This window comes from Pinus tabuliformis, chromosome 3_1, assembly GCF_031772625.1.
Source record: "Pinus tabuliformis cultivar Carrire ecotype Pingquan chromosome 3_1, CPIR1, whole genome shotgun sequence".
Classification (NCBI taxonomy): Eukaryota; Viridiplantae; Streptophyta; class Pinopsida; order Pinales; family Pinaceae; genus Pinus; species Pinus tabuliformis.
The window spans coordinates 351,821,704-351,849,281 of record NC_142301.1 but is presented as its reverse complement, the minus strand read 5'-3'; positions in this window follow the sequence as shown (position 1 = coordinate 351,849,281).

The following is a 27,578-nucleotide window of genomic DNA, read 5'->3' as shown; positions in this document are numbered from 1 at the left end:
AGAAAAGGACGATGTTACATCTGTGATAAAGCAGGTCACTATGCAAGGGAGTGCCCTGATATAAAGGACTCACACCGGGACGATGATCAAAATCCCTCTGATGGCAAATCAAAGGAATGACAAATTCAACATTAAAGGTAAGAGGAGAGCTGGGGATCGAGGAAGAGGACAACCATTCAAGAAGGCTAGAAAGTCCAGGATGTATTAAATGCACCTGACCTCAAAAAGAACCTAGTGTCCATCTCGACAATGGAAGACAAAGGCTACAAGGTAACCTTCAGCAATGGCAAGGTATGTATATGGAAAAATAATGTTAAATATGCCTTTATTCTTGGGTTTAGTGTTGATTCATTATATCAGGTCGATGGAAGTCTGCTAGGTGTCATGTCTTGTAACACAACTCTTCAGTCCAAACTTTGGCATTGGAGGTTTGCCCACCTTCATTACAAAGCTCTACTCGATGTAAGACAGATGGTAACAGGGATGCTCGAATTCTAGGTAGAGAAAGAAGGTGTATGTTCGGGATGTGCCGAAGGAAAGCTCAAAAGGGGACCATTCCCCTCAAGCCAAATCAAGACCTCTGATATATTACAGTTGGTTCACTCAGGCATATCTGATGCTGGCATTAAGAGGGAGACTACTACACCACGTACTCCTGAGCAGAATGGTTTGGCAAGAAGGAAGAACCGCATTATTGTGGAAGTTGTCTGAGCCATGCTACATGATCAAAGACTTCTGAAGTTTCTATGGGCTGAAACTACAAACGCTGTCATATATGTACAAAATCAATGCCCTCATCAAGCATTAGGTTCCAAGACTCCTGAAGAAAAGTTCACCAGTAAGAAACCTGATGTTTCTCATTTTAGAATTTTTGGAAGCCCTGTAGATTTTCATGTGCCAAAAGAGAAAAGAAATAAATTGGGTGCATCTGGAAAGAAGGGAATTTTCATGGGCTATGGTGAAAATACTCAAGGCTATAGAATCTATGTAGCCGGTCAAAGGGAAGTCATAATTAGTCATGATGTCACCTTTGATGAAGATATGGCTCTCAGCAAGGTGAAAAATCTTCCGACTTTGAGGAGCTCTCAAGAATCCGACACCCAGGAACTGAAGGAAAAGGATGATGAATCAATGCCTGATGTGGAAGAACCCATGGATCTGATTGATCCTCCTCCACATGAGCCTTCCTTTTCTAGGAAGAGGCCTTCATGGCTTAGGGGGCTACTTGATGATGCTGAAGGACATGCTGCACCCTGAGGAACCTTTCCTGAAAGTAAGAAACCCAATAGGTATCAAGGATACATGACCATCATGAGCACGATCATACAAAATAAGCCTTCATCATTCTCAGACACCATCAAGCATCAAGTATGTAAGGATGCTATGACCGAAGAATATGAGTCTATCATGAAGAATGATGTCTGGGAAGTAGTTCCTAGACCCCAGGACAAGACAGTTGTTACTTCCAAATGGATTTACAAGATAAAGCATGCAGCAGATGGAAGTACAGAAAAGTATAAGGCTCATTTTTTTGCTCGTGGTTTCTCCCAAAAGGAAGGTATAGACTATGATGTGATATTTGCACCTATTTCCAGATATATGACCATCTACTCGATCATAGCCGTTGCCGCTTCACAAGGATGGAACCTACAGCAGATGGATGTCAAGGCTGCGTTCTTACACAACTCGATCAAAGAAGAGGTCTACGTGGAGAAACCCGAAAGATTTGAAATTTATGATCAAAAATCTCATGTATGCAGGTTGAAGAAGGCTCTCTATGGGTTGAAGCAAGCACCCCGAGCATGGTATGAGAGGATCGAGAGCTACTTGATGAAGCTAGGATTCACTAGGAGTGAAGCCAATCCTAACCTTTACTTTAAGATTGAAGATGAAAACCCTCTCATACTAGTGCTATATGTGGACGACCTCTTTGTAACAGGTGCAGACCCTCTCATTCACAAATGTAAGAGGGAGTTGGCTTCTGAATTTGAAATGAAGGACCAAGGACTTGAAGTATGGCAGAAGCCAAGGGAAATTTTCCTATCTCAAGGAAAATATGTGGTAAAGATATTGGAAAGATTTGGTATGATGGACTGCAATGTTGAAAAGTGTGCAACAAGAAATGATTGTTGAGAGTGCAACAAGATGATGGATCTTAGTGAAAAGAGTCGCCTTCACTAAGTGGGCCCGCAGGCTATTTTTGGCGCAAGTCTATTTTTAGACTATGTCTATTTTTAGACATATGGATCATGTCTATGTTTATGGATGATTGATCAAGTTGGGAAAAATAGATGGACTTCTATTTTTTATGAAAGTGTGAGTGATCAAAGTCTATTTTTAGACTGGCTGTCAAAAATAGAAAAGTCAAATATTATTATCTCACAATAATATTTGGACTATAAACTTGATCTTATTCTCTTGGAGCACTTCAGTTTGAGCTACAGAGGTGGCACATGCAGCTGTCAGAAGGAAATACACTTTTCTTATGAGTCAGTTGAGTTGTTGCATGCATGACTTCAGTTAGAACTCAAGTGAGTTGAGTTTAGTGGACTGGAGGTACAGTTGATGGAGTTGTGTTCAGTTTGACTTAGTTAAACTAGTTGTAGTTAGTCTAACTGCAGATAGACTAATGATGAGTTGTTAAACTAATTATTAACTGATAATACAACTAAAGAATACATCAGTTAACTCAGTTGCATGTCAGTGCATGTTCAGTTCAACAGGGACAAGTGGTAGAGAATCAGATTGCTATCAGTTGTGACTATAGTTGTGCATCAGATCTTGCACAATCAAGGGATTGAGTATGCCAATGAGTTTGCTCACGTATTTTGCCCACATTTTTAGCCTTTGCTCACGTCCACAAAGAGTGAGTGACTATTTTGCAGGTGAAAATCGAGTTTGGTGAGCCATTCTCATCAGTTCTTGAGCAGGTATTGAGCAGTGGAGGCAGGCAAGCAGTGGAAGAGATTTGGAGATCAGATCTGAGCTGTATTATGTGTAACAGAGGTGGAGATACTTGTGAGAAGTATTATGTTGTGTAATGTTACATGATTCAATCAATATAATATACAGATAGTTGGGGTTTTTAGCGAGATGCTTTCCTCGGGATACATACTGTGTTTATGAGTTTGATTGATGCTTCTATGTGTGCCTGTGAATGTTTCTGCTTCTCTAAATTGATGATCAACGTAGCGGAGATTATGTATTATACATGTTCCGCTTATAATTGTATGATCAGGATAATCTTTGTGAATATGTGTTAAATTATTCAAAATTTCTACATGGTATCAGAGCTATATGATTTGTAGAAAATGTTTCTACATGGTATCGGAGCTGCTTGATTTGTAGAAGAGATTTTTATAGGATATCAAGCGAGGATTGATCATCAGATCTACTATTCAGGAAGTGTTTAGATTCTATTTCTTCAGGCAGAGTCTGTAATCGGGCCAGGTAGCCTCTGGATTCATCCTTCCTTTGGAAGGTGAGATATCCGGTGAATGCCCATACAGTCAATCTCTGTACAAGAAATAATTTGTTCTCACGAATTCTAGATCAGAAGCGGTTGAGTTTTGAGCTGGTGGAATTCGAATTTAATTCCAAAGAAAGAGATAAAACTCAGAAACATTCAGTGTGAGAATGGAGACAGTATGCCCCAGTATCTCACGAGGTTCACTCAGTGTCGAGATGAGCTGGGAAGTGTGGGGGTTACTGTTGATGATGAGGATGGTGAGTCTAGGACTCCTTGACCTTCCTAAGAGTTGGCATAGCTACCAGGACTCGGTGAATGGAAGGGAGAAACTGCCAAATTGGAAACGACCATGGTCGGATTTGATGCAGGAGGAGATTAGACGGAGCACCAGAGACGGTTCTTCATCCATGCAGGATGAGGAGAATTGTGCCTTAGCGAGTAAGGCGAAGAAGGGGAAGGAGAAGGTTTCTCTTTTCGAATCTTGTTCTTCCAATGATGGGAAGAAGGTTTACAAGGCGAAGGTGAGATGCTTTCGTTGTCATGAGTTGGGTCATTATGCTACTAATTTCCCAAAGAAGAAGTCCAAGAAGGGATCCGGGGAAGGATCTGAAGGTGAGGCAGCCTCACTTGCTTCACAGTTTGAGTTGGACTTCACACTCTTCGCATGCATGGCTTCATCCATGGTGGGAAGTGGTTGGTTTCTTGATAGTGGAGCTTCTTTCCACATGACCGATGACAAAAGTTTGTTCAATACTTTGGAGGAGAAAGATCTCCAGATACTCATAGGGATGGGTAATGATGAGAAGTATAGTGTCTCACGTGCAGGCACGGTTATTTTTCAAAGGAAGCATGGAGCTCGCCTTACCTTGACCGATGTCAAGTATGTACCAGGACTGAAGAGAAACTTGGTGTCGATCGCGATGCTGGAAGACAGAGGCTATGATGTAGTCTTCAGTAAGGGAAAGGTTTTCCTTAGACACATCATCACCAGACAGGTGAAGAAGATTGGTTCACGGGTCAAGAACCTGTATGCTCTTGAGGTTCAAGATGCATGCAAAGCCTTGAGCAGTAAGGAAACTGATGGAGACTTGGTGGTTGAGAGGGAGCGTATATTACCTCTCAACATGCAGAGCCAGAAGAAGTCTCAGATGATTTTGGAGGAGCCACGATTGGTGCAGCAGCTTCAGGAGGTTGTGGAGGAGCCACAACAGGGGAAGCTGAGAGGAGATCGAGTAGAGACATCTACTCATCCAGAGACCTCCAGTAGGGGGAAACTTCGAGCCAGGTGGGCTGAGGGATCGCATGCAACCATACCTCCAGGTAGGAGGTGGGGTGATGTGGATTGATTGTCCCAAGGAGGAGGGGCAGGATCCTTGAGGTACCCAACCTCTTGGATGAGACCTTGCTACGGGAGCCCCGATGTGTAGTAGCAGGAACTGACTGATTGGGTAGAGACAGATGCGGATGGAGCGACAGAGAGAGCGACAGTGCAGGGAATCCCAGGACAGCGCATAGCTAGCAGGCTGTAGCAATGCGAGAGGCACAAGTGTATTGCACAGTGCTAGGTGGCACAGAGAGGTGTGCAATGGTGCGAGATGCATGGAGATGTTTCAGTAGCGCAGATGTCAGAGAGGGAGCACTTGTCAGCAGCAGGTAGAGCTTCAGCATCAGAGGGTGTTTCTATCCCAACAGGGAGGTCAGTTGGGAGGTGCAGTGCGGATGCAATGCTAGGAGATAGAACCAGCAGCAGCACGGATGCAGTCAGAGATCAAAGTGACAGAGGCTAGAGTAGTCAGATACTGAAGAGCACAGAGATGCATAGTTTCAGTCGACAGAGGCAATAGCAGTCAGAGACTTTGATGACAGAGCAAGTGGACCGGCCAGATGTGTTGCATGGAGAACATTCCAGAGTTACAGGATCGGGTTTGAGAGGAAGCCTTTCTTGTTGAGAGGGAGTGTTGAAAAGTGTGCAACAAGAAATTCTTGTTGAGAGTGCAACAAGATGATGGAGCTTAGTGAAAAGAGTCGTCTTCACTAAGTGAGCCCGCAGGCTATTTTTGGCGCAAGTCTATTTTTAGACTATGTCTATTTTTAGACATATGGATCATGTCTATGTTTATGGATGATTGATCAAGTTGGGAAAAATAGATGGACTTCTATTTTTGATGAAAGTGTGAGTGATCACAGTGTGAGTGATCAAAGTCTATTTTTAGACTGGCTGTCAAAAATAGAAAAGTCAAATATTATTATCTCACAATAATATTTGGACTATAAACTTGATCTTATTCTCTTGGAGCACTTCAGTTTGAGCTACAGAGGTGGCACATGCAGCTTTCAGAAGGAAATACGCTTTTCTTATGAGTCAGTTGAGTTGTTGCATGCATGACTTCAGTTAGAACTCAAGTGAGTTGAGTTTAGTGGATTGGAGGTACAGTTGATGGAGTTGTGTTCAGTTTGACTTAGTTAAACTAGTTGTAGTTAGTCTAACTGCAGATAGACTAATGATGAGTTGTTAAACTAATTATTAACTCATAATACAACTAAAGAATACATCAGTTAACTCAGTTGCATGTCAGTGCATGTTCAGTTCAACAGGGACAAGTGGTAGAGAATCAGATTGCTATCAGTTGTGACTATAGTTGTGCATCAGATCTTGCACAATCAAGGGATTGAGTATGCCAATGAGTTTGCTCACGTATTTTGCCCACATTTTTAGCCTTTTCTCACGTCCACAAAGAGTGAGTGACTATTTTTCAGGTGAAAATCGAGTTTGGTGAGCCATTCTCATCAGTTCTTGAGCAGGTATTGAGCAGTGGAGGCAGGCAAGCAGTGGAAGAGATTTGGAGATCAGATCTGAGCTGTATTATGTGTAACAGAGGTGGAGATACTTGTGAGAAGTATTATGCTGTGTAATGTTACATGTTTCAATCAATATAATATACAGATAGTTGGGGTTTTTAGCGAGATGCCTTCCCCGGGATACATACTGTGTTTATGAGTTTGATTGATGCTTCTATGTGTGCCTGTGAATGTTTCTGCTTCTGTAAATTGATGATCAACGTAGAGGAGATTATGTATTATACATGTTCCGCTTATAATTGTATGATCAGGATAATCTCTGTGAATATGTGTTAAATTATTCAAAATTTCTACATGCAAGCCTATGACTACCTCGAGGATCTTAACTTTTAGAAGTTATATGGTAGTGATGTCAGACCAGATTTGGGAAATACCTCTGAGTTTCAAAAACTCATTCGCATTGATGTTCTTGGTGAACCTCCATTCAAACATATGTTTTGCAGTTAGCACTGTGAGCTCATATTTGTTTGAGCCTCACTGCATTGATGCCAAGAATCTTCTAAGATATCTTCATGGCACAATTAGTAATGGATTGAGATACACTACCGGAAATATGAAACTGCATGATTATTCAAATGTTGATTAGGCAGGTAGTGTGGAGGATCACTGGAGCACTTTTTAGTGCTATTTCTCTTTGGATTCTACTTCGATATAATGGATGAGCAAGAAGCAGAAGTCAGTTTCCATAAGCACCATTGAGACCGGATACATATCTACAAGTATGGTCTCGTATGAAGCTGCCTGGTTGGGGAAGCTCTTCAGTGAGCTATTTGAAAACATACCATTGTGATTCCCTGTAACAACCAGAGGTGGGATTCGATTATTGAGGAATCTCTCATTCGTCGATTACTCTAGCAGATAGACATCATCTGGGATATGGTAAGTCGATGAGCAAGGAGGCTCCATCGCATTAAGATGATGTACAGGTGGATACACCATGTCAAATCCCCGAGGAAAGATCTAATCTGTGACTTTCCCAAACGACTTGGAGTCATCAAGAAACCATTGTACAAGGGTCCTGCATGTTGCATACATTGAGCTCTGGGAGCTCTGAGGGCTTGCGGTTCTTACTGGAGCAACATATGACCACAGGGTGACTCACCCTCCCCTGGTGGTGCGCACTGGAACAATATGATTCGCTCTCTTGTGGAATAGGATGATTCGCTTTCCTCTGTAGGAGGATTGATGTGTTCTCCTTTGAGGCCTGGATTGATGTGTTATCCATGGCGGCCTAGATTGATGTGTTCTCCATGGAGATTGTAGTAGGATTGATGTGTTCTCCTGTGAGGACAAGATTGATTAGTTCTCCTGTCGAGGCATCCTACCCATGCAGTCTGGGACTCATGGGAAGTACCTCTCATCTGATCAATGAGCAAGGAAATGAAGTTAGGGACCATAGTAGTACCGATGGGCGCATCATTGTATCTATTGTACTCCCTATGCTAGGATGACCTCCATTGATCTGGGATCAATGATACTGGTTTGGGACCAATGGTAGGAGTTGTACCATACTATGACACTGACTTCGGGTCGGTTGAGACTGGTCTGGGACCAATGGTACATACTCCAAGACTGACTTCGTGTCAGTGCAGTACTGGTCTAGGACAAGTGAGAGTCATACATACTATGATGTTGACTTCGGGTCAGTTGAGACTGGTCGGGGACCAGTGGTACACTCTCTAAGACTGCGATATTGGTCTGGGACCAGTGGTAGGAGTGGTACTTACTATGAAGCTGACTTCGAGTCAGCTGAGACTGGTCTGGGACCAGTGGTATGCACTCTGAGACTGACTTTGAGTTAGTGGAGGATGATACTAGTCTAGGACCAGTGGAGTTGTACTCAGTATGACGCTAACTTCGCTTTGGTTGAGACTGGTCTGGGACCAGTGGTACATACTCTGAGACTTACTTTGAGTTAGTATGATACATCCTCGATCATTTCTTCTTCTTCATAATTCGGACAAAACCAGAGCAGAACAGAACAATGTAAGAGCATATCAAAACAGAGAAAAAAAGTATTGATTAGTACAGGGCAGAACAAGACAAAGTAGAATAGGAAAAATAGAGCAGAGCAGGGCAAGGGTTAGGCTATATAGGGCAGTGCATTTGATGGATGAATAGTAACGACCAATAGACAGATTGCAGATGAAGTTCTCCCTGGTTGAGAGGGAGTGTTAAAACTGGCAACCAAGGAAAAACTTCATGTGGGTCATCTTATTCATGGCTGATAATATTTTAATTAGATTCCTCTCATCGAGAGGTGTAGGATTGATATAAAGATCATCTGATTCCGATAAGTATTCATGGAGATATGAATTTATTTTGATTATGGAATTATTATCAAGCCGACCTACAACTCATGTAGGCTCAGAAGCCCAACAGTCGCATCTATTCAAACACCAACATTGTGTATAAATATAAGAAGACTTTTCATCATTTTCACTCACTCTTCTCATCACATCTCTCTCTCTCTACTGTGGAAAAATGAGTCTCTTCTCTACTGCGCAGAAATGGGTCTCTCTCTCACACATGTGATGCCGAAAGCTGTTAAACATGAAGCAGCAACTGCAGATCCAAAGATTGACCTACGTGGCCTAGAAGATCTCCTCTTTGGAACTGCACTGTAGGTCCATCTGGATCTCCTCTGAAAGCCGCAACTTTTGGTGGTGGAATGAAGTCAATCTAACAAACGGTTTGCAAGATATCGGCTGCTCTAGTTCGAAGCCAGAAACTGCTGAAACTGAAGCTATAACTGTAGAAGTAAGGATCGACTTGTGTGGCCTAGAATATCTCCTCATCTGAACTACACTGTACGTCCATCTGGATCTCCTCTGAAAGCCACAACTTTTGGTGGTGGAATGAAGTCAATCCGACGAACAGTTTGCAAGATATCGACTGCCCTAGTTTGAAGCTGGAAACTACAAAAGTAAAGATATTGACTGCCCTAGTTTGAAACTGAAGCTGCAACTACAGAAGTAAATATTGACCTACGTGGCCTAGACTATCTCTTGATCTGAACTGCGCTGTAGGTTCATCTAAACCTCCTCTAGAAGCCACAACTTTTGGTGGCAGAATGAAGTCAATCCGACGGTCGTTTGTGAGATATCATCTGCCCTAGTTTGGTAATGAAGTCACTAATGCTGATGCTGCTGATCTAGGGTTTGCTACTACTGATATGAATCAGATTTATTGTACTATTTCTCTCTGCTAAATTATTGTACTATTTCTCTCTGCTGAATTATTGTACTATTGTGGGGTTTGTCCTTGGCTAGCCGCCACATCTTGTGTCTCTTGTCTTGGCTTGTTTTATGTCGATCATTTAATGTTCTATCTACACTTTACTTTATGTACATGTGATTGCTAATCTGTGGAATATAATAAGAGAAAGAAGTAAACTGTTATAAGCATAGAACATACCATAACTTGACACAATATCAGGTTTATTGATTCCCTAGTGGACCTGCGAAACAGATTTGCAGGGCTACCGTGGGTTATAGGAGGAGATCTCAACATGATTAGATCTCTCTCAGAGAAAAAAGGGGGTACAAGAGCACTAAACAAAGATTCCTCAGCTTTCCTATGTTTTTTAGAAAACATGAAGCTGGTGGACATTAAGACAAACAATGGACTTTGCACATGGAACAACAAAAGTCGAGGGGATTCGTAGGTAGCTTCCAAGCTAGACAGATTCATGATCTTTGAAGAGCTTATGCTTCTTGAAAAGGAAATAATAGCAGATATTCTTCCTTTTTGAGGCTCAGATCACTTGACGATTCAAATGGAGATCAAAGGCATTGGAACCCCGAGAAACAAACCGTTCAGGTTTGAAAATATATGGTTGTCACACCTAGATTTCAACAGCAACATTGAAAAATGGCGGGCTGAAGACCTACAAATTCAAGGATCATCTATGTTCCTGCTACATAAAATATTAAAGCACATCAAGAAGAAGCTAAAGGAATGGAACTAAAAGGAATTTGGCAATATTTTCTCAAGTAAAAAAATGGTAGAAAACCAAATCCTATAGCTCAATCAAGATTTGATCAGGAATGGCTTTGACAAAGACAAAAATGATGAAGCAGAGAAATATCAACAAGAACAGGAAATGCTGTCCAAACAGGAAGAAATTTGTTGGAAACAAAAATCTAGGGTTCTATGGCTGAAATAAGGAGAACGTAATACCAATTTTTTTCACAGATCTACCATTGCGAACAGAACTCACAACAGAATCTCTTCGATCAAGGATGAGAATGGAAAAATTCACCAATCCCATGAGGAGATAGATGCAGTGTTAGTAAAGAATTTTAGGGACATAGCCAAGGAAAACCTTTTAGAAAGAGAACCTTTCATTAAAAACTTAATTAAACACATACCTAAACTGGTATCCAGAGAGGATAATGGTAATCTCAACAGACCTATAGCTGAAAAGGAGATCAGTGAGGTCCTCAAGGAAATGCAGAATGGAAAGGCACCAGGGCTGGATGGATGTAATGTGGATTTCTTCAAAGCCTGCTGGAATATCGTTAAAAGGGATATTGTGGAGATGGTAGAAGACTCCAGGCGGAACAAGACCATTTTGAAAGCTCTCAATACCTCCTTTATTGCCCTTATTCCAAAACAAGATAATGCTAAAACACCAGAGAGATATAGGCCCATCGCCTTATGCAATGTTGTATACAAGATAATTTCCAAAGTTGTGGCTAACAGACTTAAACCCCTGCTACCCATAATCATCTTCGGGGAACAAACAGGGTATGTAGAAGGAAGACAAATTTTGGACAACATAATTCAAGCTCATGAGGTGGTTCACTCGTTAACATGCAAAAAGAGAGCGGGCATGATCATGCAACTCGACATAGCCAAAGCATATGACAAAGTGAATTGGATATATATCAAAAAAGTGCTCACATCATTTGGTTTTGAACATAACCAGGTCAAATAGGTCATGGCCTTGGTGACTTCTTCCAGCTTTTCAATTTTAGTGAATAGCTCTCCTTCTGAACTATTTCTCCCATCCAGGGGTCTTAGACAGGGAGATCTGCTATCTCCTTTTCTCTTCATCCTCATGATGGAAGGGCTGGGAAATTCCATCAAGCATGCTCGAGCTACAAGAAGAATTCAAGGACTCCAACTCTCAGAGAATGGGCAAGTTCTGACTCATCAAAAATTTGTGGATGATACCATGCTACAAGAAATTCCCATTGTCAAAGAAGCGATGGCTTACAAGAAAATTTTGAATGACTTCGCAAAGGCTACAGGTATGGAAGTAAACCTTACCAAATCAAAAGTCTTTTTCTTTAACACTCATATTGCCATCGAGGGAAATGTCTTTAGAATTTTAGGCTTTCAAAGAGAATCCCTTCCCTCTAAGTATTTGGGAGTTCCTCTTATAGCTAAACCCCGACACAAGAGTATATGGGACCCATTAGTAACTAAAATGCAAGACAAGGTCAGGAAATGGACAAACAGATCTCTTAATTTAGCTGGTAGACTGGTTCTTACTAAAGCAATTCTCCAAGCTATTCCAATCTTTATGCTATCAGCCTTCCCAGCCCCAATAGGAGTCTTACAGCAATTTCATAATATTCGATAATATTTTCTTTGGGGCAAAGAGGAAAAAAGGAAAAAATGGGCTTTAGTGTCATGGGAAAAGATATGCAAACCCAAGAACTAAGGAGGCCTGGGTTTGGACAATCTAAAGATTCTCAGCAAGGCTCTAGGAGCAAAACTTTGGTGGAGGTGGGTTAAGGATCCTAAATCTCAATGGGAAAGCATATGGAAGGAAAATTATGTCAATGCCTGGCAGGCTTATGAAATCATACGTATGAAAGGAACAGTGAAAGGATCCCCCATATGGAACATGGCATGGGAGAACATAGAAGTGGTACAAAATAATAGCTTCTAGGAAATCAGAGAGGGGGATCTGGCACTTTTTTGGGAGGACAAATGGCAACAGGAACCTAATCTACTAAGGAAAGAATTTTTAGGCCTCAAGTAGGAAAATGAAAATCAAGGATTAGTTAAGGTGAAAGACTTTTTTGAGGCTCCACATAATGCAGGAAAGTGGATAACTTGGAAAAAAATAGAGAGCAGAGAGGAGAGGACCCTTAACAATAAAGTTGAAACCCTTAAGAGAATGTTGGATCAGAGAATAATTCTAGTAATGAAAGGGCAGGATCAACTGAGATGGGGTAGCAAGAAAGAGGGCAACTTTAATATCAAGGAAGCTAAAGGTCTTCTCCTTGATCTGGAACCACAAGCTCCAAATAAAACTTGGCAGAAGCTTTGGAGGCACAAAGGCTGGATGAAAATCAAACTCTTCATGTGGTTAGTACACCACAGGAAAACTTTAACCTGGGACAACCTTAAGAAAAGGGGCATGCTGGGACCCTCCAGATGTCATCTCTGTGAGACCCAAGGGGAGACCATCGAGCACCTTCTCACTAGCTATATCTTCATAGACAGGATATGGGATTTCTTTACCAACATGTTGTGGGGAAAAGTATCCGACTCGGATGACCCTATCCCTACTCTAAAGGTGACAGTCTTTAGCAACAACTGAAAGTAAAGCTTTGATGTTTTCCTTTATGAAAGTACAGAGAGAAGGAAGAAAAGATTAACCAACCTGGTGTCTTTCGCTTAGTCGATCCTTATCCTCTCTCTTTGTCTCTTGTTCCCAGCTCCTTGCTCTCTTTGCCGGTCCAGCTACACACAGATCCTGCACAAAAACAAGAGAGGAAACTACAAGATACATGTACTCATAACTGATGCATGGATTAGAGTGAATCAAATATACATGTAAATACAATACATCAATGCAATACAAGTATATAGGAGAACATGCAAAACTTTATTGATAGAAGTAACAGGGTTCTGAGAAGGTTACAACCATAGACGGCTCCAATCCAGCAGCACCTCCCCAGCAGCAAGAACTCTCCTCTTCACCTCTAGTAAAACAATCACCCAATAGCTCTAACTGTAAACCAACAGCACCTCCTTGCTTTACACAAAATTCCAGCCCCCCTAGACCTCATAGAAGAGCTCTATATATAGGAGAGAAGAAGAGAGGATGAGTCAGCTTGAGGCTGGCATAGAGCTGACTAGTGTCCTCTCCCTCTTCAGTTAATCTTCAGTTCTTGAGTCCACTTGGAGATCCTTGCTTACACATGGTGATCAAGTACCTCTTACTCATCACAGGGCGAATCTCATGAACCAAGTGTCAGTTTGGAAGCTTCCTGGGCAGTTGACACCTTGCAGAATGACTGTGCCACTTGGCCAATCTCGCCCAGCGCAGGTAGCCTTCATTAGATTTGACTTCCAGCGCAGGTACAAGGAGGAGCAGTTGCATTCCAGCGCAGATGCTCAGTGGAGCAGCTGACATGATCCAAAATAAGCCTGTTTTGAAGTGTTTTCAGGTGGAGAACTGATTGGAAGTGCTGTTGTTGGATGACCTTGCTCTTTTAGGGGTAATAACAACATGTTTAGGGACTGAGGATCCCTGTAATTATTGACATTTCATGCTCCATGCTGCGAGGCACAAAAATGTCTATAACAGTTGCCCCCTAAAGTATGAGGCCGTTTATCGGGTGAAATGCTTTATCTAGAGGGTCCGAAGTTCATTCTAGTGCTGAGGAGGTGCCCTGTAATACAATACAATACAATACATTATTTTTCATTCTGTTTTCATGATCTAGCTGAGGCGGGCATTCCCATGCTCAGCTTTTATAAATACATTTTGGTACATATGACAAACGATCGTCTGAAGGTAGACTGATAATTTTCTGCTGAAATTATCATCCTTTGAATAGGATGATCATCTGCTGCAATGATGTACATGACAAATGCTTTTATATTTCCTGAATATATATCGCAGCCCGGATGGATGAAACTAGATCCGAGGTCTTCAAACTCGTTCGATCTTCACTCTAAGTACAAGTCAATCCATGTGAGAATTGCGCTGAAGTCGAACATGGAAAGACATCGCTTGATTACCGGTCGATGATGAAAACCGTTAACAAGCGCGAGAGGAATCACCGATAATGATAATGACCCTCAAGGTACTGCAGTACAATTCACGTGGCGTGAATAAAGGACTTGCCGTCGAACGCCACGCAAAATCTTCTGGTCGAAGGTCATTGATGTATACCTATCGCCGGAAGTGAGAAACTTGCCATTGAGGCATGCGAGCTTCAAAGTACTGATGGGGGTGTTCCTAGATCAACTTCTTGGATAATGAGCTGAAGTCGACAAGAAGCGATCCGTCAAAGGAGGGCCTTAATGAATCCCACATCAATGACACGGAACGGAGCTAATGATTTTAGTGGAGGTGAAAACAAACTGTGACATATGATTCAGGGTGGCGATCATGAATGGATGAAGGATAATGTATGGTAGTGGATGGGACACGGTTGACACTTTCAGAATGACCTCTCTTGAACATATAATGACACTGATGTGATGGATCGGTAGCATTACCCCAACTACGGATGGTGTGGCGAGGACCATGGTGACGAGACCGGTGAATGAAACAACCCAACCGGATGTGATACGGAGGACAAAGTGTCATGTTCAAGAGTGACTTGCTACCATTAGGCTTTGATGTTCTCCCAATTTTTCCCGAGTCATTTCTGACCAGTACCTCTTTATTTTTGTCAAGCTTGAGGACGATAACATATGCTTGTTCTATAACCTGCCCTTCGGGCAGGCCCATCGCTATGATTTAACGAGCCTAGCGATAGGGAAACTCGTTCTCGTCTAAAGACAAGTTTGTCTCTATTTAATTATTTTAACGAGTCTAACGACAAAGAAAACTCGGTCCTTTTCATTTTTAAAGAGTCTGAAAAGGTACAGAAAGTCAACTCCATAATTCCTTTTTCGTCAGCTAATCCCTTAAGTCCGAAAAAGTATAAAACAATACAGAAGGGATGGCTGTTCGGTACTTTTAACGAGCCGAACAAGACAAGCGCTCGATCCTTTTGTGCAATAATCCCTCAGGTCCAAAAAGATTAAAATTTAGAGGAGGGATAGCGTTCCGGTCATTTAACGAGCTGGAAGGCCAAAACTCGGCAAACTTTTCATATTTTACGAGTCAGTGAAAAGAGCTCAAAGAAGACTCGTCTTTTGAGGAACGAGTGATAAACAGGGATAGCAACAGATTCCAGGTACAGGTTGGAATTTTCCAATCACAGCAGTGTCACAAGGATGGCTAGGTGAAATCACTCTTCGCAGCTGTTTCTCAAAAGAGGTAAACACACAAATGGAAGTGAATGATCGGCCAAATGAACAGTGGAGGTGACGGATGAAAACACGATCAAGGTTCTTATGGCTGATGAATTTACAATCTCAAAAGGTTATTTACCGGTTCATTTTTTCCATGAGCTTGAACTCTGGGGGAAACTTTTGCTCACACTTTTCTATTTTTTAACGAGCATAAATTCAGTCATAAAACTGCTCGAATTTTGCGTTTATTTTTTAACGAGCATGAACTATATGCTAAAACTGCTCGATATACCAGTCATAATAATAACGCCTCCTGTGAGATAACTATTTTTTAAAGAGCTTTATCTCACAAAGCTATGCTCTAATTTTGGCAAATTTTACTGTTGCCCCACAGGCTTTCTTCATGCAATGTCGGAAACGGCTAATCCTACGAGTTTAACGGGTTAGACCTACAGGTTTAAAGGGAGGACCTAAAAATTTAAAAAAATAAATAGTCGTCCCTTGCTTGCATTCCAAAAGTTTGCATGCCCCCAGGTATAGGATAGAATTTCGAGGCTGCCCCTCCTCTCCCTTACCTTTGCTTTTCTTTGGGTGTTCACAGTTACTTGTCATCTTGCCAATCTAATGTTAACGATACTTGTCTTCTCGTTATTTTAAGGGGTCTTACGCAGTACTCAGGCTTCCCGTCAGCCCACTTTTAACAAACAGCTATTTGTGACAATAGAAGAACACTACTCAAAGACAAAACATTAGTATTATTGAGGGAGGCTTGCCTCTTTCTTATTATCCGAAGAGGGTTCTATTCGCTGCCGCAAATCAATCTCTTTCTTCGGCGGTGTCTATCATTGGGTTGTCCAAAGATGGTTACCCTCTGTCACAACAATATAGTCCCCTTCTTTGTAGGCTGCCCCTGCTTATCCTTCAAAACACATGTTTCGATGGGCGAGGCTTGAATTCAAAGATGTTTACTACTTGTTGCAATAAGGGAATTCCTACTTGGGCATTGCCCACTTTTTTAGACAAAGGTGAATGACTCTTTTGTCAAACACATAACTTTAACAAAAGATTATTATTCCAGAACAACCCCACTTCCTTCCACGGACAGGGTACGGACTAGTCATATTCTTCTGCGGAAATTCTTCCTTATACCGGGGGTTTCTTCTGCCCGAAGTAGACCAGGGTGCATGCCCCCTGGGTCCTAGTCTTTCTTTCCGAATCACTTGCATTCATCGGGAAGGAGGACTGGGGGTGGAGGCATATCTTGAGTGAACAGACCATTTAGGATTGGTATTTGACTATTTGCGATGCGAGATCCCGGAAATGAAAGTTGGTCTACGAGCTTGACCATCCTTCCTTCGTGTGGAAAACACATTACTCTAAAGAGTGAGGAGACTATCGCTCCCATGCAATAAATATAGTCGCGTCCGAGGAGTAGGTTATAATCCAAGGGTCCTTGGACGACCAACACATTCATATTAATGGTCTTCCCTTTCAATGTAACAGGTACATTGGGGAGGATTCCTAATGGTCGACTGGTTCCTTTATCAAAACCTGAGAAATTTCTCAACTCAGGTAAAAGCGCTGGGGAACCCAGTGCTTTCCAAGCAATAGAGGAAAGGATACTCACAGACGCCCCTTCATCAATGATAGTACCAGCCATAATCATTCTGTAGATCTGGACAATGATTCTGAATGGTATACTGGCTGGTAACCGGGGTCTGCCTAGTTGATTCCAATCAAAGGATACAACCAGGTTGCTTGGTGGTGGGACCGAATATACGGCCGGATATGACTCTGACGATGTTCCTTCCTGCGATAAAGGAATGGGCGCATTGCCCTGACGCTCATCAGAGTCGGTGCTGATGAAAAGAACCTGGATGGTGTCATCCTTATTCTCTTCAGTGAGGGTGTCGCATGAAGATGACTCTTCGGCGACGGTGTCATTTGAAGACGGGTCTTCAATGACGGAGTCATTGGACGATAGAACCTCTGAAGGAAGAACCGGGTCAACTGCCATTTCGACCTTTAGACTTTCGTCTGGTCTGGATTTAGTAGGTTCATTCTCAATGACCGACACTTCAGCTGACCACTTGAGCGGGTCAACTGGATTTTCAACTATCGAGGGATTAGGCGCGAGTTTTTGGTATCCAGGAGGAAGTCGCAACGGTGAAATCGGGCGATCTTCCAAAACTCTCTGTGCCTCATCTAAGAATGGACATTTGTGGATGGCATGACTGCCTTCACACAATAGACAGGGTGATCTTGGTCCCCTTCTTCGTCCTTCACTCTCGCTAGTTGACGGAATGCAATCAACATGACAACCAGAGGTTGATGGTACCGGATTGTGCAACCTTGGGGACCAGTCCCTTAGTATCCGGGGAATACAAGGACAATCACGATGGAAATGGATCCCTTTGCAAATGACACATGGCGATTTAGGCCCGGTCAGTGCAGTGTGTGGGTTTTTGTCAGCTTTCTTCTGCTTGCCCCCAGTCGCCTTCGCCAGAGGCTCCTTCTGCTTCTTTTCTCTCTTCTTCTTTTCCTTCTTCTCCTTGGGAGGCTGACTTTTGCCGGCTCTACCTTGCGAAGATGAAGGATCAGAGGAAGTATCATAAGAAGTGGAAGGCTGGTGGGTAGTTCTAGATTGTTCTGACTGTTGATTCGACTGCTCAGGATTAGTGGCGATCTGGACTACATTAGTTGAAAAGAGCCATACAGGGAGGCCGATTGTCAATCCTGGAAGTGACAATGTAGCCATATGAGGCGCACCAACATCTCCCCAAGAGGAGAAGGGATTTGGACTTCCGCCAAGGTTACTTCCTTGGTTGGTGGGCTCCATACTTTTCAACCGAAAGATCAACGTGGGAATAATAGGTGATTATGTTCCGCTTAAAATAAATTTTATTAACGACACTTTTAGACACAAACTTGCTTTTTCATGTTTTAAGAGTCGAGAAAAAGCTAAAGATGACTCTAGTCGCCTTCGATGTTTTAACGAGCCCGAAGTGACAAATGCTCGGTTGGACTTTTTCAGTTATAGAGTTTGAAAAAGGCCAAAAGAAACTGCTCTGGAAATCTAGGCAGAGGGTGTGCCAAACTTTTCGCGAAACCACAGAATACGTTTTACGGTACGGGTGGTCGATCTTCGTGAATGCTGTGTTCACTGCATCGCGATTAGTAGGGCGGCCGACACGGCTTCCTAAGGATAAAGGATAAAAGCCTATAGGGGTCTCCCAATATACGCGACGGTACGCGGGAGCACAAGTCCGTGTTAGTGCCACCGACTCTCAGGAGGAATCACCCACCTTCGTAGAGATCGACAGTCACTATGTTTAACGACGCCGGAACACGTCTCTACCTAGACCTCTAGATGTTTGCGTTAAGTTACAAAGCGTTGTTATGTAAATTGGGTTTATTTTAATGTTGATCTTGCTTAACAGTTTGCCTTTCAGGGTCGCCACGAGATGTATACATACAACTTCCTATATGCAATCTAAGAATGAGAAGCAAATCTTTTCAATCTTTCAACTTTGAAAACCTTAATCTACTGAGGGAAAAGAAAGACACAACTTTTTCCACAGGTCATAGAACACACACTAAAATGCACATTTTCCTAAATCGTCAAGCATACAGTCAAATGCAAAATGCACAATGCATGTATTTCTTTTCGTTATCCTTAATGTTGATGTAAGACAGAAAGGAAACTGTTGTATAATTTTGAATCTAATTTCAAGTAGAAATAAACAAGCTTGTCCAAAATCAGAAAGACACCTTATGATAGACTTGTTTAAACACAGGAAATGTATAGATTCAAACCATAAAATGAAAAGCAAACAAACTCAAACAGCCATGGGCAGTAATAAAACTAGCTCATAAGATCTCAAAGACACTTTTACAGTTCAGGATCTAAGAGGCCACAGCTATACTGGTTCGCTTTTCACATTGGGAAACTGTAACTGAAACAAGAAATACTGAAAGAACATTCACAGTTTCATCACACAACTGAGGCGGAATAATGTCAAGGAGAATGGTTTACAGCAAGTACAATGACCAGCAAGCAATCAGCAAAAAATTCAGTGAAAACAGGGCTCAGACACAAAGGGAAACCTCAGCAAGACACTGGCTAACTGGACCAGCGCAGGCTCTGGTCTGTTAGTTTGATTCTCAGCGCAGTTCCCGAAGGGAGTACCTGCGCTGGAATGCAGACTGCCTGTGGACAGCCTGCACTGAGACACGAGAGTTGCGTTTACAAGGAATTCCGGGTCATAAAAAGCTCAAAAATGCACTGTTTTTGCTGAAATAAAAAGCTATAGGTCAAGTACAGGCTAAGGGATGATCAAGAGGATGAAGATCTATCACAAAGAGTAAAGAGTCTTTTGTAGATAAGCTCTTCAAATCTTGAATTTGCTCAGCAAATGAGCAAGAGTAGCAGTCCCTCTACTTCGCTTTTGATATAGTCAAAAGCTTTTCGATTTGGTACTCTTTTCTTCAAGAAATGAATAGCAAAATACTACAAACACCAACAAGATACTAGGATCCCCAGCGGAGTCGCCAGTTTGTTGTGGGGAAAAGTATCCGACTCGGATGACCCTATCCCTACTCTAAAGGTGACAGTCTTTAGCAACAACTGAAAGTAAAGCTTTGATGTTTTCCTTTATGAAAGTACAGAGAGAAGGAAGAAAAGATTAACCAACCTGGTGTCTTTCGCTTAGTCGATCCTTATCCTCTCTCTTTGTCTCTTGTTCCCAGCTCCTTGCTCTCTTTGCCGGTCCAGCTACACACAGATCCTGCACAAAAACAAGAGAGGAAACTACAAGATACATGTACTCATAACTGATGCATGGATTAGAGTGAATCAAATATACATGTAAATACAATACATCAATACAATACAAGTATATAGGAGAACATGCAAAACTTTATTGATAGAAGTAACAGGGTTCTGAGAAGGTTACAACCATAGACGGCTCCAATCCAGCAGCACCTCCCCAGCAGCAAGAACTCTCCTCTTCACCTCTAGTAAAACAATCACCCAATAGCTCTAACTGTAAACCAACAGCACCTCCTTGCTTTACACAAAATTCCAGCCCCCCTAGACCTCATAGAAGAGCTCTATATATAGGAGAGAAGAAGAGAGGATGAGTCAGCTTGAGGCTGGCATAGAGCTGACTAGTGTCCTCTCCCTCTTCAGTTAATCTTCAGTTCTTGAGTCCACTTGGAGATCCTTGCTTACACATGGTGATCAAGTACCTCTTACTCATCACAGGGCGAATCTCATGAACCAAGTGTCAGTTTGGAAGCTTCCTGGGCAGTTGACACCTTGCAGAATGACTGTGCCACTTGGCCAATCTCGCCCAGCATAGGTAGCCTTCATTAGATTTGACTTCCAGCGCAGGTACAAGGAGGAGCAGTTGCATTCCAACGCAGATGCTCAGTGGAGCAGCTGACATGATCCAAAATAAGCCTGTTTTGAAGTGTTTTCAGGTGGAGAACTGATTGGAAGTGCTGTTGTTGGATGACCTTGCTCTTTTAGGGGTAATAACAACATGTTTAGGGACTGAGGATCCCTGTAATTATTGACATTTCATGCTCCATGCTGCGAGGCACAAAAATGTCTATAACACAACATCTTCAAGCAGTCTGATAGAGACAAAGAAAGTATTGCTAACACTCTAAACAATTGGAGGAATAATTTTTCTAATAATGCAATTCTCAATTCGGCTTGGGATCTTTTGTCGTGTTTCATTATTTGGAATGTTTGGAAAGAAAGGAATAAAAGAATATTCAAAGAGGTAAAGACCGACTCTCTTAGCCTTGTGAAGTTGATTGTAAAACAGCTTAAGGAAACAGTTGGCACCACTGTTAGGAATCTCCTCGAAAATCCTCCCTCAGTTGAAGAGTTGAGAATCCTACAGTTGTTAGACATGCAGGGGCTTATTCCTCAAGGTCCAGATAGGAAAGCAAGCATGAGAGAGGAGGTGGAGGAATTCTGGCACCCTCCCCCTGAAGGCTTTTTAAAGTACAACATTGATGGAGCATCCAGAGGCAACCTGGGGGAGGCTAGCTTCGGGGGAGCCCTAAGGGATGAGGCAGGTAGCATAATCTCCCTCTTCCATGGACACTTAGGAAAAGCCACCAACAACATGGAAGAACTAATGGCTTTGGAACAATGGTTAGAATTTTTTATACAGAGCAATTGCCACAATTTCATAATAGAGGCAGATTAAGAGTTAGTCATCAATGCAGCAAGGAGAATCAATAATGGAACAGGGCCGGAAAAGGTCCCAAAAAACTAGAGGTTAACTTGGGTTCTACAAAGAATCCAAGTACTTCTATAGGAACTTCGTACTCTTAGATTTATACATGTGAGAAGAAAGGCCAACAAATTCGCAGACATTCTTGCCAACCAAGGAGTTAATTGCAAGGACAGTGCAATCTTATGGAAGTGGAACACAATGGCACAGAACAACCTGAAAAAACTCTGTCATAACCAGGTGGAGGAAGACAAAGAACAATATAGAAGTAGAATGATAGAAACCAACAAGTATGAACAGAGGTAATAGGGCAGCTCAAGATGGGACAGAACTGTTAATGTTGGAAGATAAGCCAAGGTTAGTGTTTAGGTTGACCAAGTACAGGATTGTTCTCAGGTATGGGTGTCAAAGTCTCCCTAACCGCAGAAAGCTACATCTCAAAATTTTGCATCACTTCAAGTGTTTTCTTGTTGGCTGATTCAGATTCATCTCGGGCTGGCTCTTTGGCATGTGTTTCTTTTTCTTTCGTTCCAAATGATTAGGCACATTGTCTGGCTCTCTCAGCGGTCGTTCCACCCGGAATATTCTGTCTGGAATCTGCTTACCAGTCAGGGAGTGGTTTTCTGGCGATCACAAGCCTCGAAGGTGGTAACTAGTTTTCCCGTTATGGCAGCGATCCCTTTCAGAGGTTTACACGTGGCAGTGGGGCCGGTTAGAATAGCGCCCTTATCACACACTATTGTTTGGAGTGTTTGGGGGTGTGAATTGTTCCAAGACTGTCTGATCATTTGAAGTGAAGCGACAGCTGGGATGGTTCGAGCAGTTTGGTGGACGGGATAGTTAAGTGTCGGGCTTCTTTCCATCGCGAAGTTGTCCTCGGCCATCGGTTAGGGTTTGAAGAATCAACGGTCAAGATTATTGAAATAGGTTGGTAAGTTGGCAGGAAACATGTTTGCCCTTTTCGGATGGGAGTTGTTTAGGGGGGGCGGTTTCTTTTAAGCTCGGTTCGCTCCAATTTCCAAGGGTTATGGGCCCTTGGTTTAAACTGTTGTTCGATCAGCGGCTTTGTTTCCGCATTTGGTTTTTTTTGTTTTTCTTGTGTCGCTCATTTTATGAAAGACTATGTTTTAAAGGGAAGAGGCTTTTGCCTTGGGCCCGTTCTCGAGTTGCTGTAATTTTTGAAAATTATTAATGAAATTGAAGGTCCTTCTCTTGCTTCAGAAAAAAAGATTATTAATGAACATATAATTATAATATATTAAAATAATAATAGAGTTTCCAAAAAGAACTTTTACTTTATCAAAAAATATGAAAGAACTAGTCTTTGAAAAATATCAAATGATAAAAAATGGTTTTATGGCCTCACTTTTTATCCGACAAAAATACTTGAAGTGGGTAAGTTTTTAATTCACTCCATGGGAAAAGAAAATTAATATTAAAATAAGAAGATATTGGTCCACTTTAATTTTAAGGAAATTTGAGGACAAAACCTTGGGTTTGAAAATCTCCCACAAGTTTTTCTACATTTTAGAAAAGAAATTAAATAAAAACACAATTCAAAATCAATAAATAAGAAATTTGCCCACTTTTCAATTAACTTCCAACAAAAAAACATTATAAATAAAAATAATCACTTTTAATCCGACAAAAATACTTCCAATAAAAAAACATTATAAATAAAAATAATCACTTTTAATCCGACAAAAATACTTGAAGTGGGCAAGTTTTTAATTTACTCTTTGGGAAAAGAAAATTAATATTAAAATACGAAGATATTGGTCCACTTTATTTTTAAGGAAATTTGAGGACAAAACCTTGGTTCTGAAAACCTCCCACAACTTTTTCTACATTTTAAAAAAGAAATTAAATAAAAACAAAATTCAAAATAAATAAATAAGAAAATTGCCCACTTTTCAATTAACTTCCAATAAAAAATCATTATAAATAAAAATACGACAACTTTTTCTACATTTTAAAAAAGAAATTAAATAAAAACAGAATTCAAAATAAATAAATAAAAAAATTGCCCACTTTTCAATTAACTTCCAATAAAAAATTATTATAAATAAAAATAAAATGGAGAAAAAACCTATACTATATTGGAAAATTGAAATATAACATCTTGAAATGACACTAGTTCTAAATAAAAAAAATTAACTACAATATATTAAAATAAAAATAATAATTTAAATTAACTGCAATATATTAAAATAAAAAGAAAAAAAAAGAACTAGTCAAACTTAACAAACACACCTATCACTATTGCTCTTGCTATCGTTATCTAGATTGCCTATAAAGATAGGACGTAAGAGGCAGCTTCTCATATCACAAAGATAATCTGAACATTTTCAGTGTGTTGCTTTCTTTGCGTGTGAGAGTCCCAACAGCAACACCCACAGCCGTCGATATATAGTATTTTGTGCAAAAATGGCGTCTTCTGGCCCATGGCAGCACCCCACCACAGGATCTCCATCTCCAGTTGGCCCATGGCAGCACCCCACCACAGGATCTCCATCTCCAGTTGGCCCATGGCAGCACCCCTCCACAGGATCTCCTGCTGGCCCGCAGCAGAAGAGACGTAGGGGCAGACCTAGGAAGGTGGTGACGGGATCTCCATCTCCCGTGGTGGTTCCGCAGGAGAAGAGACGGAGGGGCAGACCTAGGAAGGTGCTGGTTCCCACCACCACATCTCCATCTCCCTTTCCCGCGGGTCCGCAGCAGCATGTGAATGTGGTCGTTCCCGGCAGCGCCAGTGGTAGTGGTTCAGTAGGAGGTGATGGGGACACAAACAAAGCTGAGGCAGAGATGGGGTTTTCGCAGGGATCGATCGTCTCTGACTCTCATGCAATGCCAACAACATACATAAGCCAACATCATGTTGGAGGTATGGAGCATAATCCAGGTCAGGGATCGGTTGTCTCTGATGCTCATGCAATGCTAACAACATACAGAAACTAACATCATGTTGGAGGCATTTTCCAGCAGCATTTACCCATCTCGCTCCCTAACCCTTCAATCCTGCAACAACCCACCGTGCCCTCCAACCGATCATATTACACAAATACTTCCTCCATCAGCCTTGCAGCATCGGCCTTACAACATAATCCACCTCTCTCTCCGCTCCACCAGCATTTACCAATGTCGCTCTCACAACGTCCCACTCTTCTTTCTTGGCCTACACAAACTATGCCAACTACGGTTTCTTTCCTGGCGTCAGCGTTGCGGCGTCCTGTGCCCACCGTGCCCTCCAACCTATCATACTACAGTCGAAATACAGCTTACAGCGTTCCAATGGTTTCTGCATCGGCCAGCTTGCAGCATCCAGCTATTACCTCCAACACAAATCCTCCGCAAGGGTTTTGAATCTTTGTTACTACTCTGCTAGAACGTCTTGTTCTGGGATCTGCGAATACTTCGACTGTCTTCATCTGCTCAAGTCTGAATCATTCTGAACTATATTTTATGTGAACATTTTGTGCTAGTTCACTTTTTAAACTCAGAAATTTTCCGGCAATTTTGTGGAGCCAATCAATATATTTTTTACAGCGTATAAATTTGACCGTCACTCTTGTAGGGTAATTTTCTTTTTTTTAATGATCGAGCTTCTTTTTTAAATTACTCTTGCCTTATTTTTTAATTTTAATTTTTATTCATTATTAAAGATCAAGGGTTATGTCTTTTTGTTAAAAAAAAATTGTGTTTAATGAAAAAATATTTTTATTGTTTTTATTACTTTGAGAGGTCATTGTGGGGTAGATCTCACTTAAAAAAATGGTAAACATGTAAATGTGAATGTAAATGTAATGTTTAACATTTAACATTTTTAATCTAATGTTTGTCTTATTCAAAAGTCAATCTAATTTTAATAACACTTAAAAAAATGTAGGATAAATAACTAAAAATGTAAATAAACCATAAGTACGAAAAATAAATAAAACATTTTTTTATATTTACTCCAAAGATAGGGTAAATAAATAAAAATATAAATAAAATAGAGGTATAGTAAATAAATAAAACCTCTTTTTATATTTACTCCATAAATTTTTTATATTTAAATTACCAATGCTACCATCTTGCTAATTTTAAAACGTATTAATTTCTGAACATATCACTTAGAACTAACTATGTAACATGCAATTATTGAGAAATGTATAAAGCTTTTGCCCTTTAAAATAATTATTAAAAATAAACCATTTTTCAATTTTACAATGAACCATTAATATAGAATTATCCTATAAATTTGAAATACATAAAATATTATACAAACATTAATATAATAAGAGTTCCATTTAAATTAATGGACATGATAGAAGGTATTTTTGGAAAATTTTAACCAAGAGAAGTATTAGTAATCTTATTTCATGAGTTAATGGACATCATACAAGGAAATTTTAGAAAATTTTAACAAACAAAAGTATTAGTAATTTTATTTCATATGAGTTAAAGATCTTAGCTTTGAGTGGTTTGGTAAAAAAATTAATTCCCTAACTATTTTGTTTCAAGCATCTCGAGGTGTTGTAACTGACCCATTTATAGCATTTATGAGATAGTTGTACCTAGTCAAAATGGAAACGCACAAACACACACATATGCCTATAGCATGCTTCAAGTTGAATAATGGAATTCAAAGAAGAAAGTGTGTCTAGGATACCATCACACTTCAATCATTTTGAATTTGAAGAAAAAATAGTGTCCAGATATGATGCGCAATTTCATTTTTAAGTCTTTTTGAGTCCAAAACAGGACCCATCATCCAGACAAAATGTTTTTCATTTTAAAGTCTTTCTGAATCCAAAACAGGACCCAACATCAAGACAAAATGTTTAAAGTTGTTGTTTTCTGTCCAAAACAAGACCCACCATTAAGGCAAAATGTTGGAAGAGGAGGTGGAAACCAGAAGAAACAAGATCTATCACCAAGAAAAAAATCTTTTGAGAGGTGAGACTAGAAGAAGCAAGCCCCATCATCAAGATAAAATGTTTGGAGAGGAGGAGGAGAGGAGAAGAGATATAAATATAAAGAAATTGAGGGAATCATCAAGAAAAAATGTATGTTTGGAGAGAAAAAGGAGAGGAGAAGAAACATGACCCATCATAAAGACAAAATGATTGCACGGGAATATAAGAGAATAAATATAAATATAAATAAAGGGAGGAAAGAGAAGAATCAAGTTAAGCGGATGTTTAAAAGCCCTAAAATTAACGAGATAAAAACTAAAATGTAATGATACATAGATAGTTCAAAATTAATATAATAATTAATAATGAGTTGTAAATATTATTGAAATTAGTAGAGTAATATGAATTTTCATATGGGTGGTCTCCACTTCAGAATTTGATTGATATACTGAAATTTTAATTACTCATTCATCCATTTCATGACAAGAATTGAATTTTCATAGAAATGATGATGCTAGAGTCCTTTCTTATTAGAGACACCAATTGTAGCTTACCTCCTGAGCCTACCCGAGAATTTAGGCACTTGGCCCTATAAATTTAAAGATTTTCCTTAGTTACGGTTTAAGATTTAACCGTTATCACAAGTACAGTGAACTAATGCTCTATTGATCAACGTTTAGGCATAACTACAAGTTGGATATGGGTATGAAGAAGTTGGCATGCGACCCATAAAAATGCTTCCATGTCTTCATGCAAAACGTCACATGCAAAATTTACAATACCTTGCATCTAGCATGGTCATATTTATAGCATCACAGGCATAGCCCAAAAGTTTTAACTCTCATGACTCTTAAGCATCATGCAAAAATAGCTAGCCTA